This window comes from Schistocerca americana, chromosome 10 (genome assembly GCF_021461395.2).
Source record: "Schistocerca americana isolate TAMUIC-IGC-003095 chromosome 10, iqSchAmer2.1, whole genome shotgun sequence".
NCBI classification, from domain to species: domain Eukaryota; kingdom Metazoa; phylum Arthropoda; class Insecta; order Orthoptera; family Acrididae; genus Schistocerca; species Schistocerca americana.
Window position 1 is genome coordinate 126,081,047 of NC_060128.1, and position 17,919 is coordinate 126,098,965.

Consider the following 17,919-nt stretch of genomic DNA (forward strand, 5'->3'; position numbering starts at 1 on the left):
CTAAAATTACGAAAAGTTCTTGACCGATATAGTTCAAAATTTTACATGATTAATAAACGTTCTGCCCGATTACTTTCAAATTTTTGCACGATATTCTAATAAACGTTCCAACAGACATAGGTTGCACGTTTTTAAATGTATATCTAACGGTTTACTTGAAATTTTTACGCCATACACTAATAAATATTCGGACGGTCGTAACCTATATGTCTTTTTACGCTTAAATCTACAGTTTTTGTTTGTTAAAACTGACAGTGCTGTGCTATGCAGTGCTGTAAAGATGTGCGATTTCCTTTCTTTTTTTTTCTCACAGTTAGTTCGAAGTACAATGGAAGGGTACTGAAATCACTAGATAAATTGCTTCTCCCTCCCTTTATACATAATTTTAATCAAAAGTTTTATACCCAACAATATGTTGTTTTGTTTTCTTCTCCACAGTATGCTTTAACAGAAAAGAGGAAAGTTGTATTTACAGTTTATCGGTTTATGGCTAGAATACTACTACGGAATCTGAATGATCAGAAATTTTGTCATCTCTCAGTTTGCATATTAAACTATGTGAAATAATGTCACTGAAGCTCCTGTTCTCACAGATCCAACAGCTACACAATGAACCCAACCGATTTACTCGTACATTTTAAGCGAAATCAGTTTGTAACCTAGGATCTGCTCTGACACTAACAGTAAATACGGCACAGTGTCAGAGAGAGAGACATTGAGGAGATGGAAAGAGAGTGGGAGTGGGAAAGAAAATCGACACGGAAAGACATACGGAAGAGAGAAAAGGAGAGGGGCGCCGGTGGAGTTAGACAGAGAGGGAGGGCAAGTGGTGGTGGGCAAAGGAAATATCCAATTCCCATAAACATTTAGTAGTTGCGAGGCATTGCAGGGTTCGCGAGTTATCTGTATGAAGACGTGGGCCATATACCCATAATGCTGCTGGTTGTAGCCAACGGTGTAAATGTCCAAGTATTACAGTTCATCGTCAACCCCGTATAGGGCGTTTCAGGAGGAGCAGTAAATTTTTAGGAAGTGGTGGTACACACCATTTCGAATAAAATATTCCATGTAACATGAGTCCAATGGTTATAGGTTACAGTTAATGCAGCTTGTTACAGAGATAAGTTTTCATTTCGCTTTGCGGTACTCCAAATGCTATGGGTTTATTTATTGATGTAGTTTTATTTCGAAGCTGTTGTTGTACTCCCAAAACCGAATTTTTCAACTGTGGTTTCAATTGTTTTTCTGATTTGTTAGCAAGCTCCGCTATAAAGGTTGCAATGGGTGTAAGGGCAGATTACTGGTGACGTAGGACAGTGCACTGAATAATATTGTGTCAGTATTTAAGTCATTCGAAGACTAATAAAAATTGTAGCTATTACAAGTCTTATGTTTATTGGTTGGTTGGTACATCCAAGTACATGTGACAAGACCAAGTGATTAATGCTTACCTTTCCCTGGGCAGCAAGTCAGGTAAAGTGAGGGCATGTGGACATCAAATGGTTAGCCTATGGTGACAGGCGAAGTCTACTTCGCAGTGCAGAAAACATCAGATCGTGAAGTTCGTTATGTGTTTGTAGGAAGACTGTTTGACGCAGAGTGAAAGAGAACCAACACACCTACGTGTGTACGTATTAAGGTACCACATATAAAAATATGAACTTATTCCTGTTATACCACGTACAGTTCAAGTATTCTGCATGTATTTGCGAGTGCTCAGTCAACCCATACAGCGTTTTTGAACAGGTTTTGTAGTAGAACTGCTGCTGCTGTTTATAGAGAATACGACAGACAATTTCCCGAAGGCAGATTACCAGATTCAAGAGATTTTACTCATATATTCCCTAAACTGCGGTGAGACTGGTGAACTATCAATGTAGTGTGCAAATGAACGGAGAGCCGAAGAAGTAGAAGACACAATTCACTGTCAGGGATGGAACGCACTGCCGCCTTGGCGTCTTCAGAGGCCCAAAGTGATTTTAAGCTTGTCAAAGTACAAGAAAACATATACTCAAGATTTTGCTCTTACAACTTTGTTTTCGTGTATTTTAAGTGCGTACCACAATTTTATCGTTATTTATACTGATGGATCCCAGAAGGAGAATGCTATCGGTTGTTTTGCTGTTTTCCCTGACAGGGATTTTGAAGTGCATCTTCCAGAACAATTTACAAATTGTGATGCGGAGTTACATGGCATTGTGATGGCACTGGAGAGGGTTCACAGACTTCACCGGACGGGTTTTCTTGTCTGTTCCGACTCTCTCAGGGCGCTGCAGGCACTTCACCAAATGTATCCGGTAGACCAGTAGATAGCTCGTCCATGACTGCTTACAGCGGCTCCAACACCGTGAGAAGGGGGTGATCTTTTGCTGAGTACCCGGCCGGCCACATTGGAATACAGGGCAACGACATGGCCGACAAAGCCTCCAAAGAAGTCCAAAGAAGACATGTTCGGATGGTGCTGTCCATCAATGTCCCATCCCTTTGCACGCCATAATCTCATTTTCTGACAGATGCATCATGCGTCAGTGGAAGACTGAATGGTTGCAGGTGACAGACAACGAACTGCGGTCGCTCGAATCGACCACGGAGGTATGGCGGACTTCATGTCAGCCTCGCCGCTGGGAGGAGGTTCTGCTTACTAGACTGGGCATCGGGCATAGCCCTTTCACACATGGCTCCCTCCTCCGGGGGGAGGATCCACCGCTCTGTGAAGTTTGTGACGTGCCGCTTTCAGTTCAGCATATTGTGGCTACGTGTGTCCTGTATACTGATATTAGGGCAGCCCTTGGTCTCACTGGAGATCTGCCCATCGTCCTCGTAGATACCGATTCCAGTGTTACAAGAGTGGTGAAATTTTGTGAAGTGCCAGGCCTCGTCCCTAAATTAGTGGGGAAGGGCGGCAGACTATAATATGTTATACACTGCTCCACATGTGTGGACAACCTTCATCCCCACCCATGAGATTTGCATGCTGACTTTCCGTCAGGGCACCTCCTCAACCTAAATCATCATCATTACAAAATAGTCCTTCAATAACCACAAGTTGAATTTCTTCAGGTATCAGTTGTTGCAGATATGAGAAAAGAGCAGACAATACGTATGCATGGCCTCTCCTTATTATTTACAGTGGACCGAAGAAGTTCCAGAAGGAGTTGAGGGTACAAGAGTGGTATTTCGTCGTTCAAGAATTGCCAGTTGTCGAGTAATCTCATTAGAATCACTTGCCTACGTAGCCAGTTGTGACAGTATCAGTAACAGTCTTGACTCACATCGGTGGTCAGACGAAAGCCCACAACGCGTTGCAGGGGCGCGATTTCTGGAACGCCTCTCCGTCAGTGCGTAGTGTGGAATGATAGACAAATAGTTGATTGGGCCTTTTATGTCACCACATCGTCTTACAACGCCCTGTTCCCTTGACTTTCCTGAGAACGAATTGGCAGCATTACTGCAAGCGATTCATCTGCATGTACTCCCAGCATGACGAGTATACCACACATGCGTCAGGTGCCGAAAATATGGATCGGCGAAAGGGGCCATGTATCTTGGCCACCAGCGTCCGCGCAACTTACCCCTTTGGATTTTTGCCTGTGGGCAGGGTTGAGAGGCGAAATCTTCGAAGAAACAGTAAACAAAAGAGACGAGGTGATCGTTTGGATGATGAACAGAGCTGTTCCCATAAAAGCACGGCCAAGACGACCTCAGAAGAGTAAAACGAGGTGTTCTCAAAAGAATTTGAAAGTGCATTGAAGACGGTGGTGGAACTTACGAAAATCTACTTTGAACTTAATCATTTGCTTTTCCCTTAACACGTTCTTCTAGTATTTGTATCTTTGTGATCAATTAAAATTCAGCGAATTTTATATGAAACGTTTTATTCGTAACGGTCAGTACTACAGTCTTCTGAAGTATTTACGATTCCTTCCAAAATATCCTGCATATGATTGTTCAGAGTTAATGTGGACCAAGTCAATGAGATTCGGTGTTGCCATGAAGGACTGAATAGGTAAAATCGCATGAATTAATTAACCATACAATTTAAATCGTTTTCAATGATTTGGCAACTCTGAAAAATGTGTAAATTATCTATTGTGTATGTTATATCCACTAAGGATGAAATTTGATGATGTAGGGGACTTGGTCCACATTCCTTCTGAAAGTTTTAGGGAAGTGTTTTATATAAAATTTATTCTGCACCTTGGTTTTATATCACAAAAGATACAACTTTTGTTTGTTGTTATGTTAACATATAAACCAGTCATATACTTAGTATTTACAGAGGTGGTGCTCACAAGGTCTGTCACATTGTTACACTTGTAATTCTAAGTGGCAGTATTTCTGAAGGAAAGAGGTATAACATCATACAGTGGATGACATTGATACGGTTTACTGAAAAGTGCTAAAAATAGAATGTTTCACTTTTCTGCCGAACACTCCATTTAATACACTGCATATCATAGAGCAAAATATAGTAGTGTATAAGCAAGCTACTGTATTAGGCTAACACTAACTCACTACAGATGGCGTTAAGAAACATGACAACTGGTTCCTCAGCTCACACATACTTCCAAGTAGAATATTCAACACAGACCCAATGCAAATTTACGTGACTGTACCCATGTAGATATAGATGGCTAGTGGTTCGGTTATTGCTTCGAGCAAGAATAGATCAAATAATTACCTGTTTTTGAAAGGTACGTAAAATTTCCAAGTTTTGACTTCTGTGCCCTCTTAATTTATCACTTCTTGTACGAACTTCATTATACTATGTTGGTTGTCACTTTGTATATACATCCTTCTTACATTTCGTAACTTCACATTTACCAGTTGATGTGTTCACAGGGACAGTTCTTTTGACTGAATAGATATGCACCAATACGCAATTTTTGTTCTTTGTTTTGGCTATGCATTATGTTAGCTCCACTGAATTTGATTTAACTTTCGAAGGTCAAAGGCTTCCTCAAAATCTATTAATTTCAGACAAAGTGAAAATTCACACACGTTGCTCAGTTGTTTATTTGGGTTCACGACTTGCTTATGGCCCATTGTACTAATTCTACTTCCAAAACCAGTTTGTTACTTTGCCTGCTGGAAATCGAATGTTATTCCTGTACGGTCATCAGTAATTTAATACCTTATATGGTACGGAGGAAAAGCCGATAGGTCTGTTGCTGTTTCGATTTCCTTTTTTGATTAGGGTAGTAATTGCAAATAAAGGTGCTAAATCAAAATTATCTCGTCCTTACTGGGTGTAAATTGTTTAGTGAAGCAGGCACTAAACTTGCTGATTGCTGAACTAGTTAAAAAGATTATCTAGGTAAGACATATTATTCAACATCACACGAAAGCAATAATCAGTGGACAAGACACAGGTACGCATTTAAAATGTATACTGCTAAATTCGTTCAGTGTTTGTGACATTTATCATTTCTTTGGCTGTTTATGAATGATGGTCATATTTTAGAATCGTTATGCATGCTGGTCATATACTATAGTATCTTGCCTGTCTAATGCTGTATTGTGTAATCGTTTATATTGTTCTTTTTTAACATATAGTTCAGCTTCAAGTTACTCATATGCTATTATTACTGATTTCGACTTATTCATCAGATGATATGTTTGAAAAGAAAGATTAAGTGGGGTAGTAAATTACTAGGAAACCAAGTTACAAGCCAATTTAGCATCTATACACAACTAGACGCACTTGAATAAGTGACTTGCACAGTAACTCATCAGACTAAAACTGAACAGAGCAAAGTAGACTCTCACACGTGAAGATATCTGCTCTTTGAGATTTGGAACTGAAGACAACACTTAACTACGCAATGTACACTTTTAACTTGACAACCCTCAAAATGCAATTGTAACGCTAAAAGTATTCACAATATCGAAGCGACTTTGAGAGGTAGCCCTCTGAAGGTGAAATATTGTCAACAAAAATGACTTTCCGGTTCGTGTGCACAAAGTAGGTGCACGATAACTGAAGTCCACCTGCAGACTAGATTCACAGGTAACGAACTGCTGTCTGGCTATAGCATGTGTACACTAATCAGCCAGTACGAAACAACTTTTAAATCAAGGCACTGTTAGACAAGTGCGAGAAAAGGGAACCTCAACAAAAAGAAAACTTCCGTTAGAGATTTGTAATTTAGTTTCCTAAAAGGTTACTGCCTCCCTTTCTCTTTCAGATGATCTGAACCTGACATGAAACAAGTCGAAGTAGGTTGTAATAGTATTTGTGTGTCGTGAAGCTGAAATGTAGATTGAAAACATGTTATGGGTTAGTTACTGTACTTTGAATAGTACACCGCCTGATAAAAAAAGTGAAGCACCCAGAGGGAAGGCGTGGGGGGGGGGGCAGAAAAAGAAGGTACTCGGGTTGAGACGCAATGCCATGTCATTTCGATGATTACAACATAGAGACAAATGTACAAAGAACTTGGGACTACGAGCCCAATAACATAAATGACGCTGCGCTTCCTCTGACCTAAATCCATGTACTGATTCAGTTTGGGCCTGGAGGGGGGGGGGGGGGGGTGCGTTGTATCCTCTCCTGACGCTGGTTGGCCAAAATGTTGTAAACGGTCCTTTATATCCTAGCTACTGGTACGTGGACAGAGTAAACGTCCAAACTAGGTCAACAAATTCTCTATTGGCGTCAGATACGGGTATCTCACTGGTCACAGGAATACGTCCACATCATGCAGACAATTCAACAATCCATACAGACATGGCCCGTGTGTGGACCAGCATTGTCCTGTAGAAAACTGGCAACACGACATGTTCGAATGAGAGGTAACACACAAACACCGAAGAGGAGCCCTCCCGGTTAGCCGCGCGGTCTGATGCGCTGCTTCCGGCGCGGGAAGGCGTGCCGGATTATTGTCCAGATCTAGTGAGCCAGCCAGCCTGTGGATGGTTTTAAGGCGGTTTTACTTCTACTTCGGTTAATGCGGGCTGGTTCCTCTTATTCTGCCTCAGTTACACTGTATCGGAACTGGCTGCACAAACACCGTTTCCACGTACGCGTACACCATAATTGTTCTACCACGCAAACATTTGGGGTTACACTCGTCTGGTATGAGACGTTCCCGGGGAGGGGGGGGGGGGGGGGGGTGTCCACTGGCGGCCGAACCGCACAATAACTGCCCCTATCCACCAGATATATACATTGCTGGCCACCGTAAATGCAACACCCTGAAGGAAGCATCCGAATCAAGTGAAATTTACACCATGGGTTTGCAGCGATGAGATATGCAACTGATTAGAATTTCAGCGCAGACGCACATCACGCGCGCCTGTGGCGCCACCTCATAGCGCCATTTAAGGCTTGGCGATTTCGACGAGTGTACGTTCGGCACGTGTGTTTACCTTGTGGTTGTTTCACAAGACGATCAGTTATGCCTCGTGGACAACGGCGAACATCGTTTGATCAAGTTTCCGAGTTCGACAGAGGAAGGATAGTGGCTTACCGAGATTGTGGATTATCATACAGAGAAATCGCTAGTCGTGTTGGACGAAACCAAACAACTGTAATGCGGATATGTGACCGTTGGATGCAGGAGGGTACGACGGACCGACGTGGCCGATCGCATTCACCTCGGTGCACCATTGCACGTGCTGATAGGCAAATTGTGCGCATGGCAGTGACGGATCGCTCAGTGACATCCCGAACCATAGCACGGCACATCGCGTCTGTAACGCATCATCCAGTGTCTGCGCGCACCATTCGACGCCGTTAACAGCAGAGTGGTCTGTCCGCAAGACGTCCATTGCTTCGTCTACCATTGACGCAGAACCACAAACGTCTCCGTCGCCAATGGTGTGATGACAGACGGATGTGGACGGCAGAATGGAATGACGTTGTCTTTACTGACGAGGCACGCTTCTGTCTGCAGCACCACGATGGTCGGATTCGAATGTGGAGACACCGTGGAGAGAGGATGCTGGACAGCTGCATTATGCACCGCCACACTGGTCTTGCACCGGGTATTATGGTATGGGGCGGTATTGGATATTACTCTCGCACGCCTCTAGTACGCATTACCGGTACTTTAAATAGCCGGCGCTACATATCCGAGGTGCTGGAGCCAGTTGTCCTTCCTTACATTCAGGGCTCGGCCACAGCCATATTTCAACAGGATAATGCGCGACCACACGTGGCACGCATTGTCCAAAGGTTCTTCGTCAATAACCAGATTGACTTGCTTTCCTGGCCGGCTCGCTCTCCGGATCTTTCACCGATAGAAAACATGTGGTCCATGGTTGCTCAACGAGTGACCCAGATTACATCCCCAGCTGCCACACCAGATGATCTTTGGCAACGTGTGGAAGCTGCTTGGGCTGCTGTACCCCAGGAACACATCCAACGTCTCTTTGACTCAATGCCGAGACGTGTGGCAGCGGTGATCTCCAACAATGGCGGCTACTCTGGCTACTGATTCTGGCAGGAACCACATGTCACAGACGTCTGTAAACGTAATAATTTGATACTTGGTCAACATGTTATCTACAAAATAAATTTTGTTGTGCTTCCTCTTGTCTTTCTTGGTGTTGCATTTACGGTGGCCAGCAGTGTATGTATAAAGAAAATAATAGCGGCCCTATCAAACTTACTTGGGGCACTCCTGACGATATCCTTGTCGCTGATGAACACTCACTGCTGAAAACAACATACTGGGGTTCTGTTACTTAAGAAGTTTTCCAGCTACTCACGTATACGGGAACCTATTCCATAAGACGGTAACTTCATCAACAGTTGGAAGCGTGCGATCGTGTCAGATGCTTTTCGGAAATGTAGAAATATGGCGCCTGCCTGTTGCCCTTCATCCATAGTTTGCAGTGTACCATGTGAGAAAAGGGCAAGCTGGGTTTAGCACGAGCGATGCTTTCTAACACCGTGCCGATTTGTGGACATAAGCTTTTCGATCTCCAGGAAATTTTTGATATTCGAACTCGGGATATGTTTAAGAATTCTTGTCCATTATAAATATCCGGGCTGTTATGCCGTGGTCGGTTGATGAATTCTGTGTCAATTCCCAACGTTTCGTCCCCGTCTGCGGAGGACATCTTCAAGGGGGTCTGTAGCTCGTTGGAAGGTCCATCACACCCACTGGCTCGCTACTGACTGCCGCTAAATTCCGTGTCCGCGCGCTCCCGCGCCGAGGCGTGACATCACGTGTTTTGGAAAGAATTCTGCAGCACACCATTGTTATATTGATCTGCCCTTTTACCCTTTTTATATACAGGAATGATCTGCCCTTTTTTCCAATCACTTGGGACTTCGCGCTGGACGAGAAATTTGCGACAAATGCAACCTATATGAGCCAATGTCGTAGAGTACTCTTTGTAAAACGGAATTGAAATACCATACATCCGGTGTTGTATTTGTTTTCAACTCTCCCAGTTGTTTCTCTACGCCAGAGATTCCTTTTACTATGTCGTCAGTACGGTAGTCTGTGCGATGTTCAAACCACGTTTATACGATTCTCACAAATACCTGCTGGGACTATGTACACGTCTAGAAGGTTCCACTGACATCAGACTGTCTCTCCTGCGTGCTTCGCTGTTTATATCAGGCAGTGCATATCTACTGTCGCTAAACTAACTTGGGGAGTGTGTGAAGTTCTATCTATTTTTTTTTTAATTTCCCAGCATAACAGTAGAATAACAAATTGCAATTTTAGGCATGCTTGTTGCACGCAACAGTCTCTCATATTTACAAATGGTTATCCTTTGTGTTAATTGGATTGAAGTACTCCGCTTGACATTGCTCGAGTCAGCATATGTTAATATTTGCTGGTCACGAAAGAAATAGTAATTGCCTTGTAGACACATTACATGGTTAGTAAAACTTATGTCTTTAGTTATTTTTCAAAATAATTGCACACAAAGAAGGAACAGGCGCTGTAACATCTGTTACGGAGTCAGTGAGGCTGATTGGTGGGTGTCAGAATGAGCCAGTAGACACATCGGTCAAAACTTGCTTCCAAGCTAGGAGCTAATACATTTCTCGAACCGAGAGGCATAAACTGTCATCAGATGAACGACATCCATTAACTATTTTACTGATTGGTCAACCATTACAGTGTGGATAATGTGATCATTAAATTAGATCCACTTACCGAAGATCTCACACCAATCATAAAGCGTACTCCTACTAGATACTCCACTTACATAAATGTAATCTTCTGCCTCTAAATGCACAGAAGGATCCTGTATGTATGGGCGGCAACGAAGAATGAAGGACGAGTCCGATGTTTATCGAACTTACTAACCATGTTCATCACATCATGGCTGTAACTGTGTCCAGTTCCATTAATGTGATCATTTTTCAAAATCGTGAGAACCACGTTTTACAGCGAAGACTGCTGCGAGACGAGGTTCGGAAAGATAACGATAGGGACGTAAGAGCCATGCGGACCCCAGTGCCCTGGTCACCTGCGCTAAGTTTCTCGGTTGAGGATCCACGGCCCGATCAGCCTGACTGAGGTGGTCCCACAGGTTCTCGATTGGGCTAAAATACGGGGAGTTTGGTGGCCACGGGAGTACAGTAAACTCATCCTGGTGATCTTCGAACACCGCACATAAACTGTGAGCTGTGTGACACGTTGCGTTGTCCTACTGGTAGATGCCATCGGTTCCAATGTCTTACTGGTAGATGCCATTGAGCTAAGGAAAATCAAACTGCAGGGGTGGACATGGTCCCCAAGGATACATGCGTACTTCTGTCGATCCGTTGTGCCCTTCTGAATTACGAGACCACAAAAACTTCTCCATGTCCATAACGCTCCCTCCTTTGGCCTGGACCTTTCTGACGACTGTTGCTGGGTGTTAGCTTTCACACGTTTCATGATGGAGCACGAAACATGATTCACCTGCCGCCTCTTAGTGGACGTCCAGTTCCAGTATTGGTGTGCAGATTCCATACTTCCGACGAACAGCAGTCAGCATGGGTGCATAAGCCAGGCTACTGTTGTGGACGCCCACACAGCAACGTTCGCTACATTATTTTCAGGAGACACTGCTGGTTCCCTTTTGGATCATATAGGCGATCAGTTGCTCAACACTTGCTCCTCTGTTCACCCTTACACATCTCTTCACCCGCTGGTTACCCTTTTCACCTACGGCCTGTGGTGCACCATAGTTCCCTCGGCTCCCGTTTTGGATAGCACCACTTTGCTATGCGTGGTATACTTTGACCACGACGGCACGCGAACAGTATACAAACTTAGACGTTCCGGACATGCTTCCACCCTTGCCCCCTAAACCCATGACCATGCCCATTTGGGCGTCACATAAGTCTCTCTGTTTCGTCATTACAACGACTGCACTGTTTTCCGCGTCCCCCCGAGACGCTTTATATCCTTAACTGGTGGTGCTTTCACCTGGCGTCTGTGAGTGTTTATTGCACGTTGACGTCGAAAAAAGGTAGTGGCCACATTAAGCGGGTTAGGATGTTAAACGGGCCGACTTGGAGCAGGAGAGGCACCACAGGACATTTAAATTACCACTGTCTATACTTTTACAAATAAATTCATAAGACTTTGTCAGCATGACCAGGAAGGACTCACGATTCACACTCATAGCAGTGGAAGTTCGAAAACATAATAAAATAACTTTTTTTTACATGTGGAATTTCATCATTTTTTCACTTACTATTGGCTGCATTTGTTGCTATAGCTACTCCATTCCTCAAAACTAAGAGAGATTATTCGATGCATTTTTCTCAGCTAACAAGCAATACTTGCAGGTGTATGAAACTCTAGAATTTATTTAGTTTATGAAAAAATGAATGAGCTGTTACATTTTAAACTTTATGTTTAGAAAAAAACTCAAATTTGGTAGTTAATTATCTCAATTTTACCAGAGTTTTTAATATATTTTAAAAATTCTAGGGTTTCATACACATACAAGTATGGTTTATATTCTGTACTGTAACACCCCACCCATCACTTATCTGGTATTGGCGTGTGTTCACCCGAGCTAATTGACTAACAGATCAACAAAGAGTGCAAAACTGCCGCAATATCGGCTAACGCAAGAAAGTAATAAGGCCCTGTGACTCCTGATTGAACTGCGGTGGCAGTGTTGCCATTAATTGATTCAGAATTGATCACTTTTAATTAAGAAAGGGGGAACATTGATGTTATATGCAGCTATTGAACACCAAATGCAAATGTTGAACATAAAATTAATTAAGAAAGTGACTTGGGATTTAAACTACTTGATTGAAAACAGATGCAGTCCATTATGACAAATTTATTTTAACTCACGACCTTCAATCATCACATTACATGACTCTCCTACCAGGCAGTGGCAATAAATTGCGTTTGCGTGGAGGAAAGCGCGATAACTCAAAAGTAATTCCTATCGACTGACCCAGGCGTAATCTGAAGTGCGAGAAGAATTCTACAGTACACGGTCCATGAAACCCTCATGGAAACTTTGCTGACGTGATCCAACAAATTAATCAGTGGCCAGAGTGGGCGCAATATCACTGAGTACAGCGTGGCGGAGCGGCGTTGTTGTGTGAACGTCGGCCGACCTCGTGGTGCTGCAAGGCTGGTCTCGTCTATTCACTCCTAGCTATCTTGCTCAGTACATAGCTGAACCAAAACTTTCTATCTCCAAGTTCAATCGTTCCATTTTCTAAGTCCTAAACTGCAGAGATGCTCACTCTTTCTCAGGCAAGCTGAGTAAAGAACGCCACTTCCACACTCTAGGCAAGCTGGGAATGGAAGAGGTCTACAGAGACTTCTCACAGTCTGCTCTTCGCCTCGGTTTCCCCTCCAGCAGAATTACTTACGCCAATTGTAGCTCAAGTCGCGTTAACTATGCGTCACTTCCCAGCGCCGACCAATGCCTGCTCTGGGAAGTGAACAAATTCCCACAAAATTTCCCTTCTTCTCAACTTCTGCTATATAGTTCTTCCCAGGCCACCCATCAAGGTTAGCGTCTGCACAAACACCAAGTTTTCCGGAATTCTGACTCCCAGGACAGTACTTCAAATTCCTTGGCCCTACGTTCCCCTTGGAGGTCGGCGTATTTCATGCTGTCACTCTTCACCTGATTTACTTCAGGCTCTGCGGACCGTGAATTCACCGTGAAATTGCTATAGTCATGAACACGCATATTTTGACCTCTGTTGACCACTCCACCATAGCTTTGCGTGGCTTTCTCGCATGTTTCACAGAAAACAGGACGACGGACATTTATCAACAGGCGTAAAGTTCTCCGTCTGTTTCCCGGTACATCAGTATGGGGTCGGGGTCAACCACCCATGCTGTCACTCATCTTAAGGCGGCTGGAGGCCGCGCCGCGTTACCACTTTCTCAGAGCTTGAGCCGCCCTATGCTGCCTATTGTTGCTTCGCTTCACCGTTCCCCATCCAGCCACGGTCAATTCTAAATACTTCCATGGGGTAAACTAGCGTCCAGTAAATCGACTCGTTTCCACAAAGTTTTCATGTCATGTGAATTACTTTAGAACCATCACCCGATATTAATTATTCCACTACGACCATACTATACCCTCTACAAGATGCATTACGCCTTGTCAGTCATTTTGTTCAGCCCTACTGTTCGCTCAACGTGAGTTAGGTGATCTTTAATGACTTCATGTAAGGGGCATAGTTCTTGCCATCTTACAGTACAATGTTCATCGAAGAATCTCTCTTTGTTATGGAAATAAGTGTACCTATAGCTACAAGTGCAGCCAATAGTTAGTGAAAAAAATGATGAAATTTAACACGTAAAAAAAGATATTTTGTTATGTTTTTGAACTTCCACTGCTGTGAGAGTGCCGGCCAGTGTGGCCGTGTGGTTAAAGGCGCTTCAGTCTGGAACCGCGTGACCGCTATGGTCGCAGGTTCGAATCCTGCCTCGGGCATGGATGTGTGTGATGTCCTTAGGTTAGTTAGTTTTAATTAGTTCTAAGTTCTAGGCGACTGATGACCTCAGAAGTTGAGTCGCATAGTGCTCAGAGCCATTTGAACCATTTGTTGTGAGTGAATCCTGAATCCTTCCTGGTTATGCTGACAAAGTTCCATGAATTTATTTGTAAAAGTATAGACAATGGAAATTAAAATGTCTTGTGGTGCCTCTCCTGCTCAAAGTCGGCCACTTTCACGTTACGTTCTACCCCTCCCCCCCTCCCCCCCTTTAACGTGACTCGACCCAGTAAATGATTAGACTTCCATTTGGAATTGACATCAATATCGGTATAAAATGTGATTACCTAAAACACTAATACACTCTTGTAACCGCTGTCAAATAGAAGCAAACAGCCTCCAAATTTCACTCTGAGGAATTTCTTCCAGGACTAAAACACATCCTGCTTAAGTTCGTGAGGACTGCTGGTGGAGCCTAGCATAAACGTATACGTCTTCCCATCGCATTCATATGCTCTCTGAGTCACAAATACATACGGGGGTGGGGCGGGGGGGGGGGGCAGGCTAGTCAATGATCAGTATATTCTCAACGTGTTTGTTGGATGAACTGCAGTGTGGGGCATTGCATTATTCGTGTGAAATATCAATTGATACCCTGGAGAGTCTATCACTCTTGCCACGCAATGTGGAATATTCAGCGTCCCCTCAGTATTTACCAAATCAACCCTGTTATCATCGTCAACTGGTCTCACACAACGATTCCAGAAACTTAAGAGGAATATGTGCCAAGATTCGATGCTTCCTATGACATTTCAGCAGGTCGTCTATGGGTGCGTTGATGTCGACCTGAGCTCCAAAAACAAAAGCGAGATCCATCGCTGAACGTCACAGACTACCACTGAGTGTCCGAGTGGGGTCTGCCTCTCGCCGTGCGAGTGTGTGTGGTGTGTCAACGGCAGACTAGGCATGGCAGCTCGAGATCTCATGCAAGAGTGCATGGCAGAAGGTACCTGTTAACACAGGGTGTCCTCGAAGTCCCGAAATCATTCCAGAAAATCGTAGACTGGGAACCATTACAGACAGAGCACCGTGGTTTGCTGTAAGGGGTTTAGCAGCTCTCCAAGTGCGTGTCCCACTTGTCGCTTATAGAACATCGAGGCGATGTTCGAGTTTTGCACATTTACGGCTCAGCATTATAGCATCAATAGCTCTGATTTGTGTACGATACGTATCAATAACAAGGATTAGGGCTGTGTACACTCAGTCAATAACGCGTCCCCAACTCCAAAACTACGTAGTCTAGTGGCATGAAATCGGGAAAGTGCGGGCGACATTGCGATGTGACTGTCTCGATCCATCTGCATCTCATGAAATCTGTCAGTTAGCACATGGCGCACGTTCAGACTAACCATGTGCGGTGCACCGTCATATTGGAAGATGGTGGACGACAGCAGGTCTTCTGTCTGAGGCAGCAGGAAATGTTCGAACGTGTCCAGGTAAACATTTCCCGTTACACTTCTCCCTGTGAAGAAAGAAGAGCATGTCACCCAACGGGCGTGTTCCTGGGTGTTGTGTGGGTTTTCGGAATCCTAATGTTGTGGCGATTCATTTGTCCAGAAATGGGATCGTTGCTTCATCTGAAAACAGGTATTGTTTCAGGTACTCACTGTCAGCATCTCTGGAGACATGCATACCGCAGATAAGGACCATTGACCTGTAATGTTTGGACGATTTGCACTTGGTATGCAAGAAAGGCGTAACTGCTTGTATATCACTTTATGGACAGTCGATCTTGCTTCCCACATTTCGCGTGATGTACGACGAATTGAGTTCTAATGGCTCCGTTGAAATGCTGTTTGCATTCTGTCAACACGTTCTTCGGACGCACATGCGGATGTCCACTTCGAGGAATGCCTTTAACACTGCCCATCTCTAACGTTTTTGAACCACGTCATTATGGTTGACACCTTGCTATATTGGCATTGATAACTCCGGGGTACCCTTGTCACAGATCTGGATACTGCTTGCCAAATGACAGATTGCGTCTTCTGGTGACCTGTCACAATTTGATGCACTCCAGATCTGATCTGAAACCAATGACACAGGAAAAAAACTTCAAAAGCTGCTACACTTTTTACAGCGAACCACGGTATTCTACCTCTAATAACTGCAATGTTATTAACAATGTAAGGAAAAAGATAGATTGGTACTCACCGTATAAAGGTGTCGCGATGAGCTGCAGACACACACAACGAAAAGACTGTTACAGATCTAGCTTTCGGCCAAAGCCTTCTTCAGGAAAGGAAACCACACACACATTTACTCACATAAGCAAACACGTGACCGCCATTACCGACAACTCGGATTGGCATTCCAGTGTAGCATTCTTTTCAAAGTGCCTGTCTGCAGCCCGATGAGCAGAAATTTATCTTGTTCTTTATGTTCTTGATATTCCAATCTGAAGTTTCCATTGTCTAATTTCAAAGTGGCGATTCTTTGAAATAAAAGCGGTAATTTATCGACACACTGTAGAACACGGGTGTTCAACCCGCGACCTACAGGGTGCATGGGGTGTGAAGCAAGTATCAGTGCGACCCAACAAGTGCGCATCTATCACGCGACCGGAAAGGAAAAAAAAGTTCTATGTGCGGTTCAAAAATACTCGTCTTCTTCCAATGTGGCCCAGGTAAGCTAAAAGGGTGAGTGTCCCTGATGTAGAGATTCTTTCCATTCGATACACGAATTGAGAACAGAGAGACTTATTCCTTAAATGTGTCATGTGCTCTGTAATCACTGTAATCTTGTATTGGTAGCTTCTACTAGAACAATACAAACCGTGTTGTAATATACTCCTAGATTCATCATTTAGAGTTGGTATATTGAAAATTTTGAAGAAGGCTTTCGTGGAATAGAAGTCTTCTGTCTTCAGGTGTCTGCCAGTTCTAGTTTTTGAAGAATTTAGTGATGCTCTGCTGTGGCTCCAAGTGACATGTAGCCATCTACGCACTTCCTTTACGTTGTTTGTCCTCTATTAGCCCTAAGGCTATAGATGCAGCAATAACGATTAGCTCCGTAGGCAGTACAGTTGAAGAGGAATGGACATCTCTACAAAGGGTCATCACAAAAGTTGGAAAGGAAAACATAGGTACAAAGGAGGTAACTGCGTAGAAACCATGGGTAACAGAAGAAATACTTCAGTTGATCGACGAAAGGAGGAATTACAAAAATGTTCCGGGAACTCAGGTATTCAGAAAAACAACTCGCTGAGGAATGAAATAAATGGGAAGTGTAGGGAAGCTAAGACGAAATAGCTACATGAAAAATGTGAAGAAATCGAAAAAAGAAATGATTGTATGAAGGACAGACTCAGCATTTAGGAAAGTCAAGACCGGTGACATTAAAAGCAAGGGTCCTAAAATTAAGAGCGCAACGGGATTTCCACTGTTAAATGCGGAGAAGAGAGCAGATAGGTGGAAAGAATACACTGAAAGCCCCTATGAGGAGGAAGATCTGTCTGATGTGATAGAAGAACAAACAGAAATCGATTCAGAAGAGATAGGGGATCCAGTATTAGAATCAGAATTTAGAAGAGCTTTGGAGGACTTAAGATCAAATAAGGCAGAAGGGATAGATAACATTCCACCAGAAATTCTAAAATCATTTGGGGAAGTGGCAACAAAACGACTATTCACATTGGTGTGTAGAATACATGAGTCTGGCGACATACCATCTAACTTTCGGAAAAATATCGTCCACACAATTCCGAAAGGAGCAAGAGCTGACAAGTACGAGAATTATCGCAGTCAGCTTAACTACTCATAAATCCAAGTTGCTGACAAGAATAATATACAGAAGAAAGGAAAAAAAATGGAGGATGTGCTAGAAGACGATCCGTTTGGCTTTAGAAAAGGTAAAGAAACGCGATAGGCAATTCTGACGTTGCCGTTAATAATGGAAGCAAGACTAAAGAAAAATCAAGACACGTACATTGGATTTGTCGACTTGGAAAAAGCGTTCGATAATCTAAA